This window comes from Macrobrachium rosenbergii, chromosome 50, assembly GCF_040412425.1.
Source record: "Macrobrachium rosenbergii isolate ZJJX-2024 chromosome 50, ASM4041242v1, whole genome shotgun sequence".
Classification (NCBI taxonomy): Eukaryota; Metazoa; Arthropoda; class Malacostraca; order Decapoda; family Palaemonidae; genus Macrobrachium; species Macrobrachium rosenbergii.
In genome coordinates, this window is record NC_089790.1 from 7,366,392 (window position 1) to 7,378,459 (window position 12,068).

Here is a 12,068-nt window from a genome sequence, read left to right on the forward strand (position 1 = left end):
GTTGCAAATGCTCGGTTGTTGATATTTACTCCTACAGAATTCTTTGTTGCTGTATTTCGGTAATTTGGATGCAAGTTCTCCATTGCAGTCCTTCCTCTGATGTAACATCCTCGCATTGACTCTCGCCTCCTTTCTGGTTTTGACCCACTGACCAGCGGCGTCCATTCTTTGTGAAATGTCCCCCTTCGCTCCTTCCCGGAAGGGGTGTATTTTTACACTCGTCCAGAGACAATGGAGTCCCCGTTGCCTAAGAAGGAGCTTGTACGCAGCACCTCCGTTTTGTTATTGTGGTTCCCAGAGAGAGAGAGATTCACTTGACATTAACCTCCGCTGCTGTGGGAGGTAAGCTTTTTGGCGAGCTTGCACCGTCATTAAATGGTTTTTTTATGCCAACTTGGTGTCATGCTGCGTGCATCTTTCCCACTGCTGCCAGGCTCTGGAATTTTGAGTTCTCTCCATGCTTGCTCTTCCATGATTTCTGTCGTCTTCCCCTACTGAGGAGATGGGGTGGCACTTTTGGCTTTTCGTGTCTTTCAAGCCTGGGCTACATATGGGCATTAGGTGTCCCGTGCCACCGGTTTTTTTATTTAAGCTATTTTATACATTGTCTGGTCAATGGATTGTTATATTGTAGGTAAGGAGGTCTTGAAGTTATCAACGTTGGGAAGATTTCTGTAATCGTTGTTTAAATGTTCAAATTGTATTGTCTTCTTGGTATATACTTTTTTTCCCAGCTGTCCTTGTGTGTTTGCGGGTTTAGAGATGTATTCAGATTTTCTTTTTGTAATTAACTTTTTTAGTGTAACTCATTTGACTGTGTTACGCAGTTTCTAAGTTCTCGTATGTAGTATGGGTAACTTATTCATTGTTGTAGATTTTTTATTTATATACAGTAAACATTATTCTCTCTCTCTCTCTCTCTCTCTCTCTCTCTCTCTCTCTCTCTCTCTCTCTCTCTCTCTCTCTCCTTACATAATGGGTACTGAATGTACATTGATGAACAGTGAAAGTTTGGTATGTATATGTTTTTTTTTCCTCCAGACAATCAAGGGTCCATTCCATTAATCATTTAATGCATATCAAGTTGGTAAGTTCTGCAATGATTAGTTACCTTTGGAGTGTGACACTTCTTCCCCCCCCCCCCTTTCTTATTTTTATTTTGTGCAGAGAGCAGATCAAAACATTGGGTTGCCCGACCGATCATTAGTTTCTTAGAAGAAACCCAGCAAAGAATGGAATCGATACCCTATTAGAGTTTTCATTTTGCGCCAGTCATGTTAAGAATCGTCTGATATTAATGACGGATCAGGAGACAGAGGCAGTCGGGTCATTTCACCAGAGACGAAGATTTAATTGACATCCTCCCGTGCAGTTTTGCAGCCATTGCATTGGGCGGTGACTCCCCGAACTATTTTCAAGGCGAAGAGAGGGAGGTCTTTCCCCGCGATCCAGCCAGCGAACAGAACGAGGAGGTTCGACTCGGCCCGCCACTGTAGTACAGTGTGTTGCGAGACGTCCCGGCGTTCACTTGTCCAAAGGCAGTGCTCTCTCTCTCTCTCTCTCTCTCTTAGTATCTATCGTGACCAGGGGAAGCATTACTACTTCAGTTGCAGGCCAGCGGTTCTGTCGGTAGTGTGGCGTAACGACGTTGCGAATTATTTTTTCTTTGGGTTATTGTTTGTGGACGCTTGGCAATCTAGAGCTGTTTACCTGGATATTGCAAATGTAATTTGCTCCTTGTTGCGGACGTGGTTCAGTTTTCACATTTGCTGAGTAAATGATGCCGACGCTTATTTGATTGTAATATTGATATTATATGGACGTGTGAACACACCAGAAGCACTGTGGGAGAGGATATCATCAGCACAGGAAAAGGTGAGATTCCTTCTTTTGTACTTTTTTGTGCTTTCTTTAGTTTTTGTGTGTTGATTCTCTCTCTCTCTCTCTCTCTCTCTCTCTCTCTCTCTCTCTCTCTCTCTCTCTCTCTCTCTCTCTCTCTCTCGTCGTCGTGGTAGTGGGGTTTTATCTCGATGTTTCCTGAGTTTGTCATAAAAAAAAAAGATGTACCTGGAAAAGTCACGCGATTGGGTTACATTAAATGAGAGGACCCCTGGGTTGGATGTACTGGGAATTGTTGACTTTCCTAAATAGGCATATGACGTTATATAAGGATTTTCGCATTCTTACAATGTTTTAAAAGTCAGGAATATGCAAAACTCTGTCTTTTATATTATATTATATTATATATACTGTATATATATATATATATATATATATATATATATATATATATATATATATATATATATATATATATATATATATATAATTTACATGTACTGTGTATATATGTATATGAGTAATATATATACATATATATCACACCTGTTAATTTTGAACTACAAAACTAATATAAGTCGGCCCGGTAATCTTTTTCGCAAACGCTACTTTAAACTGAAATTACTTACAATATATCTGCTGAATGACGTGTCTAGGGGGTGTGATTATGACTGTAAATGAGTAAGTCTGTAAATAACTTGGACAAGTGTACCCGAGCAGGACAAGTGTTCATGTGAGTGAATCATTTTGTTCGTGTTCCTTTGAATCTTCGATCTCCGTTACTCATTCCCCGCTTTGTTTACGTAGTTCGAGTGTTATGGACCATTCGTTCTATCATGTTATAGCAATGACGAAAGTAAATCATCGATAAATTTGATATTGAACTGACAGTAGTAATTGTAAAATTATATATATTATATATATATATATATATATATATATATATATATATATATATATATATATATATATATATATGTGTGTGTGTGTGTGTGTGTGTGTGTGTGTGTGTGTGTGTGTGTGTGTGTGTGTGTGTGTGTAATATAGGCACTAAGCTAAGCTAACCCATAACTTGTTTTCATCCTTTCACACCCAGCATAATTGCGGGTTGTGTTCTTTAAATACGTTCTATTATTTTCTTTATCTAGTAATCTGTCATTATGTCAAATCTGCGAATGTTTTTTCCCTTGTCGTGTAAGATTACTGTGGTTACGACGTAATAAGATAATAATTATTGACTGATTACAATAGCCTAGGTAGTATGAGAGTGGTTTGTTAACCGAACGTTTTGAGTAATGGAAAAGGCAAAAAGGAAAGGTGACCTATTTCAGGCTGGGCGTGACGGAACAGAGAAGGGGAAGGGATAAGGGAAAGTGAGCTGGGCGGAAATGGAAAGGAGTTGTAAACCTCTTCTTGAGGAGCTGGAAATGATGGGAGTGAGGAAACGTGGAAGCTTTTAAATGCAAGATTTCTATCTTCGGGTGATTTTGAAACTTGAAGTTTGTCAGGGACTGAAGAGAAAGGTTTTAGATTTTATTTTCACTCTGATTAAGAGTATGTGCATAATGATACATTCCCCTTTTACAGGAATTGTATTATTTGTAATAAAACTGATGTCACTCTCTTATAAAAGATAAAAAAAAAAAGATGTCACTTACTTACATGTGATGGTTTGCAATTCTGGTAGCCTATACCTTGAGAGACATTTCAGTAAAGTAGTATTTTTAGTATAGTAGAACGCAGTATTGAAAACTGAAGCTTCATGAAATGATTTGTATCACATCTTCCAAGTCATTCTGAAGTACGTGAAAGGCAAAACTAATAAAGACGAAGAAAAATTTAACCAAAACAATAGGAAATTTATATAGAAGAAGACCAAGTAATTGACCAATTAAAAAAATGGTACTAACAGTTATGGTTGAAATATGACGATAAGCAACGTATTAACCGAACTCCCGACTTCAAGTCCAGTTTAAAGCGCTATGCACCGTTGCTTGTTTTTTTTTGTTTTTTTTTGTTTTTTTTGACTATACTGGTGTTTGTGGCCTCATAAATTTTATCTCTTTATGGATTTACATTTACTCGGTGTTCTGTTTTTGTGCCTTTGTTCTCTCTTTTGATTTAAAGATTTTCCGATCTGTAGAAATTTATTTTGCAAGTTGTAGCCTTTGTACCCGTTTCATGTGAATGTTTGTTAATAATAATAATAATAGTAATAATAATGCGAAATATGTTATAATTGTGTATGGGGGAGGCAAAATTAATGTAAGAAATAAATCGACGAGGAATGTGAGCCCGTGTAATTTCTGTAATGAGTTATTTATGTTTAGTTTTTTTGTGACCTGAGTAGAAGTGTTTCCATGCCAATTCGTAAACAAACACGTTCGTAGTATTGACTCGACGCCAGTGGTACTGTCATTCCGTGGAAAAACTACCATAGGGTGACTAAAAGGAAAGCAGACATTATTCCTGGTCGCAGGGAATCTTATATTATAGAATTAGGAACTTGTGTAGGGTGAATTTAGAATTGCGTTTGGAACCGTCAGACCCCAGGTGCTTTGTCGATAAATTCACATTCGAGAAGTTTTGAAGAGAGAAAATGTGATGTAGATCCTTACTACTTTTAGGTTGTATGAAAAGTACTTCTGGAAATCATTTGTGTACAAGCGAGAGAACTGGATGAAAAATTTGATATGTACCAATGCTAAACGAGTGGTAGGGAAGAGAACTCGCATCATAGCCCTTAATGAAACATTGCTCTTGTTCTTATCCTTCTAATCTTTTTAGTAGAACTTTTTCGATGATCCGTAAATTAATTTAAGTTCTCGTATTATTTACGTGAACGGGTACCAGTTTTTCGTACGATTTTAGGTATAATTATCCATAGTTGAAGCAAATTGCACACCGCAAAAAATTCTTTTTTTTACTTCTGTCTGCCAGACAGTCCATACAATCCATTTATTCATAAATAGAGGTTGGGTGGGTGGGTGTTTGATGAGACTAAAATGGAAAGCTGGGACATTTTAGTTATATGTTTATATGTTCAAGTGACGTATAGGGAGTAAGTGGGATTTTAAGGTTGAGAAATGTAGATATAAAACGAAGTGCTAAAAAGGCTAGAATACAACGAAAGATTTGGAGGTTGTTTTCTTATGTAGAATGAATACATTCATACATACATACATACTGCAAGCATGTGTATGTATCGCTATTTTTATCGCTGTTATCTTCAAGCAGAACTGACCATGGAGATGGTGACTGTGCTCTGTCGTGTCCTAAGACTGAAGACTGACGAAAACCTACACTTATTTTACGCCCGTCGAAGCAAACTTACGTGTACGATGCGTTGTCACACCGGTCCTTCTCTCTCTCTCTCTCTCTCTCTCTCTCTCTCTCTCTCTCTCTCCTGGGGACCATTGTCATCCTCTACCGATCCAATTTGTTCACTGACACTTTCTCTTGTGAGTGGCGCTTGTGGGAGTATCGTAGGGTAGTCAGTCGCCTGCCCGGTCAAAGGTCAACGAAGATCTTCTGTAGGAGGCGCATTTAAATCAGAAGGGGGCCGAGGAAAGGGCCTCAGGGTCGTATGCCCAATTGCCGAGGTTTCCCAAATGACGAAGGTGATGATGATGATGATGATGATGACTGTGATAATGATGGTGATGATGCACCGCCGGTTACGTCATCAGAAAGGCTTGCGAATCCGGTCGCTGCATGAAGAAGATTTCAAGAGATTTTAATTGTGAATTTTGGCTTTTGTTTCTATTTCGGGCCTATTGGTCTCTAAAGTATATACTTACGAAATTCTCTTTGTTGTGAGGGTAATATGTGCCAGTATGTCTTTCATGTGGTTGTATTCTCAAGTACTGTAGTTGACTTACTGATGAAACTGTATAAGTATCCAGTGCCGTTATAAAGATCTTTGGTTTTGATATTAAGGCTTATTTGTCAGCACTGTATTCCAAATTTGATTTAATTCTTTAAATCTTAAGAACTGTCTTAACGCAGTTCAGTATACCAGAATTATATTCCTTGGCTTATGCAAAATGGCTAGGTTCGTTCTTCAGCCCCAAAGGGCATCAAAAGGCACTATACATATCAAGATCTTAAAGAACCTCAGTGACGAATCTTTCAGCAGAACTGACCATTTTGACTTGACATTGCGCGACCGAAGAATTGCGAGATTCTGCCCAACACACCTCAACATATTTTCCAGTCCTGTTGTTTGAGCCTCTCATTTTTTTTTCTCTTTTTTCTGTTTTTTTTTTAGCTTCTTGTGACACTTCACGCTACTTTGGCCGCTGTTAGTATTTCACAAAACCAACGCAGCCTTATGAAATGTCCCTTTAAAGTTGCATAGGTTCTTCAGCTTGACGGGAGATTAGTGCAACACGGTGCAATGTTCGGGGAGGCCAATACGGATTCTCTCTCTCTCTCTCTCTCTCTCTCTCTCTCTCTCTCTCTCTCTCTCTCTCTCTCTCTCTCATATTAATCTAGATTCGATTCTAATGGCGATCCAAATTCAGCTATAACTCTAACGCTTACGTGGCACCTCGCATGCGATTTCAGAGCCTCACCTGTCATCATTATTATTAATGATTATCATAAGTAATGACCAGATTCACACAGGTGAGTGCTGCGACTCGATAAACCTTTAGCCACTCAACAGCAAACTTGTAAAATTGTTTATTTTTAAGTGGTTAAATTCACGTCCCATCCCGGAATATACTTTCATTCTTATGATTTCCTTGCTGTATTTGTAATACAGTATGTGAGTGAGTGCTTGTGTATTTTAAATAATGAACTCGATTCGATTGAGTTAATTGAATTATTATTATTGTTATTATAGACGTGATTAGCATTTTCCCTTTCACTGTTGGGCTTGAGAAAATTCAAAGGTGGTATTGATACACAGTCGTTGAGGAAAAGCTCTCCCCCCCCCATTTTTTTTTTTTTTTGCACGAGTTAATTCTTCATGAAAAGCAGCTGACATGTAGTTCAGAACTGATGTTCTGCCCGTGTCAGTGAGTGTCAGAACGTGTGCATTTCCAGGGCCGTAAATTATCAGGTCAACATTAAAACTATCAGTGATATAGGTGAAATAGTCTCTCTCTCTCTCTCTCTCTCTCTCTCTCTCTCTCTCTCTCTCTCTCTCTCTCTCTCTCTCTCTCTCTCTCTTGTCTACGTTGCAGCCCCACGCGGGAAGTCCGAATACGCGAGACAGTGTTTGCAATACACTGTCATTAGTATTACAGGTTTCGGTATTAGTTATTTAAGTGCCATTAATAGTAATGCAGACGTTAGGAAATCATTCATTTAATCCATCCGGATTATGTGTTATCGGACAATGTTAGTATTGCAGATATAATTAATTCATATCTCATGTTTTATACAAGCTTTATCAGTAATGCAGATCCCATTATTACTATACAGGTATCATTAGGGTCGCAGATATCATTATCACTGGCGCAAACATCAGTGATTGTTATGTTAATTGCGAGTCGAGGGCGGCTATACAAGGCCAGGTTACATTAATTAGGTCTCGAAGCCGATTACATTAACCAAGTGGCTGGTGTAATAAATAAAATCCATTCCCTTAAGAAAATAACCTTTCGAGTTAGCTGGGATGTTGTATGCATCGCATAAACAGGAGGTTTTTTGGTCCTATGTGCAAGCAATTGTTGGTGGAAATGGGGTTCAAAAAAATTTTCTTTTCTATGGTTATTTGGTATAGTATAGGTGTCCACACGTATGCACTTGAATATACATACTTGTAATTATACGCTTTTGTTGGAAATGAAGTTCAAAATTATTATAATTTTTTTTGGTATGGTTATTTGGTATAGTATACGCGTCCACACGCATGCACTTAAATATACATACTTTTAATTATACGCTTTTGTTGGAAATGAAGTTCAAAATTGTTTTTAAGTTTTACGTTTATTTGGTATGGTATACACATCGACACGCATGCGCTGTAACTTACGTGTAAATTATACGTGCCAATACAGTACTGGTCTTTTGTATTACTTCCCGGGGTGAGACCCTTGATTTAATTATAACTTGTTTGGGTCTGATTCATGTTAATGTTTTTCTAAACCTACCCGGATTTATTACACTGACGCTCATAGAATTCGAGATACGTTCTTTGTTCACGGCGCCGTTGTGTAGTTCATGAAAGTTTATTTTAGCATTTATTTATAAGCACAGTATACTTAAAATTAGGATAAAAATATGATACGCACCTCGTGCAACCATCGAGCTTAATCAATTATGTTTTTGCTGCGTTTTTTCCTCGAAGTGAAACTTTTTTTTTTTTATTTGTTTCTTAGCATGCGACCGTTAGATGCTCTTGTTATTATTACTTTTTTTTTTTATCTTTTCTGCGTGAGGATGGTACTTTCAAAGCGTCATTGCCGAAACAATGGGGCTTTTGAGGACGTGTAAATTTCTCTCTCCGTTTCTCTCTCCCTGCATCTTGTGTGTTGCTTAGCAAAGATATCTTTCAAGAGGAGTACTTCAGCGTCTTCGATGCTGTACTTTATACTTGTTATATGGTTTAGTTGGTTTCATGTATCTGCTTTTTGCTCATTCATTGTTCCTATGTTCATTGTTCTTTTATTGCCTAAATTTTTTCTCGATTCCTGATTGCTTTTACATTTTTGTTTTTTGTTCCTTTTGCTATTGTTTGTGTACCATGTCTGTGTTCAGAATCATTCATGTTGTGAGTGGTTTGTACATTCTTGTTGAGAGAGAGAGAGAGAGAGAGAGAGAGAGAGAGAGAGAGAGAGAGAGAGAGAGAGAGAGAAACTTTTCGTATCAATCTGAATAGACTTTTTGCTGGAGAAAAAAGTCCATAGAAAAAATTTGATAAGAAACATGAAATGAAAAAGTAGAATATAAATCCTCTTACGTTTTTTTTTTTTTTTTTCCTAAACAAAATAGAGGGAAAGTTAACCTGGAACTTTCGGTTGGACCAGTGAGCCTGACGGCCTGGATTCGAACCCATCCAAAGCGAGTGTCGAGAACGCATCTTCTCTTATCTCGACAAGAAGGAAAAACAAGCGTCAGATACCAGGCCAGAAGTCTTTTTTATTTTTTTTCTCCTGAGTCTTGGATCACTTCCAGATGATTGCATCATCGTATGAGGGAGCTGTCACACCGCGCATGCGCTGATTGGTTCAAATGCTGTTGGCCAGTCTATTGTTTGTGTACCTTGATGACGTAGAAGAAGAAGAAGATGAGGATGATGATGATGACTATCAGAATTTTAGAATAAGAAGAGAATAAAGGAACAAGAGGAAAATGATGATAAAGAAGAAGAGACGGTAGGAAAAAACGGAAAAATTCAAGTGAATCCCTCAGGTGAGGGATTTTCCAGTGGCTGAATCGAAGAGGGAAGGGCTGATTATATGTGACAGGGAAGAGTGGTTTTGGGGGTGAAAGGGGGGAAAGGAGGGGGTTAGGACTGATGGAGAGACCCACTAGCCATGCCACTGAAATTCTCTCTTCATTTACAGGTGATCATGATGGTGAAAATGAAAGTGACGGAGTGCTCTCTCTCTCTCTCTCTCTCTCTCTCTCTCTCTCTCTCTCTCTCTCTCTCTCTCTCTCTCTCTGTAGTGCAGTGTTTGGTTGAAATATTGGCTATAATTATAATGACATGTTGGTGTTAGGATATAGGAATTACAGAGTATATATGAATGTTGTTTTAACATTGATGATGATGATGATATAATAATAATAATAATATTATTATTATTATTATTATTATTATTATTATTATTATTATTATTATTATTATTATTATTATTATTATTATTATTAGGAGAGTCTTTCTAACATTTCTGGATGCCGAATCCATTTCTGTTCTGTATTTTCTTACGGCAAATAAGCACTCATTATCATTATTATCTTTAATGTCCCGTGTTCATCTGTGATGTAGAAACCACATTAACCTAACCTGCATGAATGGTAGTGGAGCGAATTACGCCTTCATTACGGCAGATTCAGAGGTAAAAACAATAAAGCGGAGGCCTGCTGGTTGCGAATAAGACACTGGAGAGTGAAAGTGAATCTCGAGATATTCAGAGATAAGAGAAGAAGCGTTAGATAAAGCGAAGTGCGGCGCTATTGTTGGCGACGGAGAGAGAGAGAGAGAGAGAGAGAGAGAGAGAGAGAGAGAGAAAACTCCGACTGCCGTGGGAGAATGTGACAGAGATGGCGGAATTAGGAGATGGCCCTCTTAATTGTTAAGAGGAAAAAATATAGGAGAGAGAGAGAGAGAGAGAGAGAGAGAGAGAGAGAGAGAGAGAGAGAGAGAGAGAGAGCTTCGACTTCTGTGGGAGAATGTGACAGAGACGGCGGATTTAGGAGATCGCCCTCTAATTGTTAAGGGGAAAAAATTTAGGAGAGAGAGAGAGAGAAAGAGAGACTGGATTGCTTGGGGAGATTGAAACAGAGGCAACCGGTTTAAGAGATCGCCCTCTAATTGTTAAGGGATGAAATACAGGAAAGACAAAGAGAGAGAGAGAGAGAGAGAGAGAGAGAGAGAGAGAGAGAGAGAGAGAGAGAGAGAGAGAGAGAGAGAGCTTTGACATCTGTAGGAGAATGTGACAGAGACAAAGGAATCAAGAGATCACCCTCTAATTGTTAGGGAGGAAAAATACAGGAAAGATTAAGGTTTATTGCCCTGCATAATTTCGGCAGGTCATCGAGTGTATTAACGCCACTGAACAAAGATGAATGATAACAAAAGTGTATGAATCATAAAACTTGCATGAGGGATAACTTACGTCAAGATTATGACCATCGGTGAATGACAATGAAGGAGTGCTGAATGTGTGATAGTCATGGTATGGTCGTGAATAATACATGACCGTCATTGAAAGGTAGGTATGAATAACGGGGAGAGGGTGGTGATAATTGCCACTGAATGATAATGAAGCTACTTAATGATGGGAAACATCGGCCGGGAAACCTTTATTCTCTTTGCCTTTTATATTGGATAGGATTTGTGTCACAGAGAATGTCAGGTTGAGGTTAGGCATGGCCGTGATATTCAGTGACGTGAAGATGTTGGAGAATAAGTGCTGCAGAGAGAGAGAGAGAGAGAGAGAGAGAGAGAGAGAGATTCTCAATCTTGGAGATGACTATTGTGACTTGATCGGGAAGAAGAATTTGGCCAGGTGATTGTCAACGAAAGTGAATTAAGAAGAAGAATTGGGTGAAATTTACTTGACAATTTAGAAATTATAAGAGACAGTTTATCTCGTCTCGCCCTAAAGGGCGATGGTGAAAGTTATATTTAGTTAGTTGTTGAAGACGGCAGGTTGGGTAAAGAGTACTTGGAAAATTTGCCTTTGATAAAAGACGGAATATTTTGTGGAATACTTCATGTGTTTAGTAATGCAAATCTATAAATGAAAATTGATTATGGATGTTAAGTATATGTTATTTAATCGCTTTTGGAGTCTCCACCGCTGAAGCGGTTAGAGTATTATAATTAAGCTTGTTTGCAACGATTTACATAGAGCTTTCTCTCGAATAACTTTTTTTTTTTTTTTTTAGAAACTTTGTGTACCATGGTTAAGATAGAACAGAACCAGTCTCTTCTTTAATGAGTGGCTGATATTTATTAAAATGGGAGAAAGTCGGAGGGGGGTGAAGAGATGGAAGTAAACCTGATTAGGCAGATTCATGCTTTACATCTTGGCTACATAAATCTCAGTTTTTTAACGGGAATTAAAGATCAAGTAACGTCATTTTCCTGTGATCATAACTGCAGAACAGGACGGTGGTTTGCAGACAGTTGGCCACATCTTAGGAAAGTATTCACTTCTCTTTTATTGCCTATCCAAATAATTTTTGACAAGCGGCAATTATGTCAGTAAAAGTTGCTAGCTCATATTGCCATCAATATTTCTCTAAGAAAGAAGCCCAGTAGGACACCGTCATTTCTCCAGGCTTGAAACAAAAAGAAAAATGGAATCATGAAAATTGATAGACATGACTTCGACCAGGGAGACAGAATGACCCTTTGCATAACTCTTGAGTGCTGTATACAGAGACTGATTTCCTCATACCTGTAGGTGGTTAGAGCCGTCAGTACATATCACGTGGTTCACTGTAAACATTACTAAAAGATGCTTCTGGCAACCATTCGTCCCAAAGTTGTACCCACTTTCTAGCCTTCGATTTGACCTCCATTCTTTCTTCCTGTCATCCAG

At 38.3% G+C, this 12,068-nt stretch overlaps 1 protein-coding gene across 6 annotated transcripts in view; it reads left to right on the top strand.

Annotated features, from left to right (window-relative positions):
- LOC136832568 (alpha-N-acetylgalactosaminidase-like) overlaps positions 1–12,068 on the top strand; it is a 109,249-nt gene that overhangs the window by 27,456 nt on the left and 69,725 nt on the right. Inside the window, exon 1 of one of the 6 annotated variants that reach the window (XM_067093628.1) lies at positions 1,429–1,875. The exons of 4 other annotated variants lie outside the window; for them this stretch is intronic. The gene's annotated coding sequence lies outside the window, so the exon portion shown is untranslated. Of the gene's footprint in view, positions 1–1,428; positions 1,876–12,068 lie in introns of those variants that run through there. One more of the 6 variants, XM_067093627.1, reaches the window with a different exon arrangement.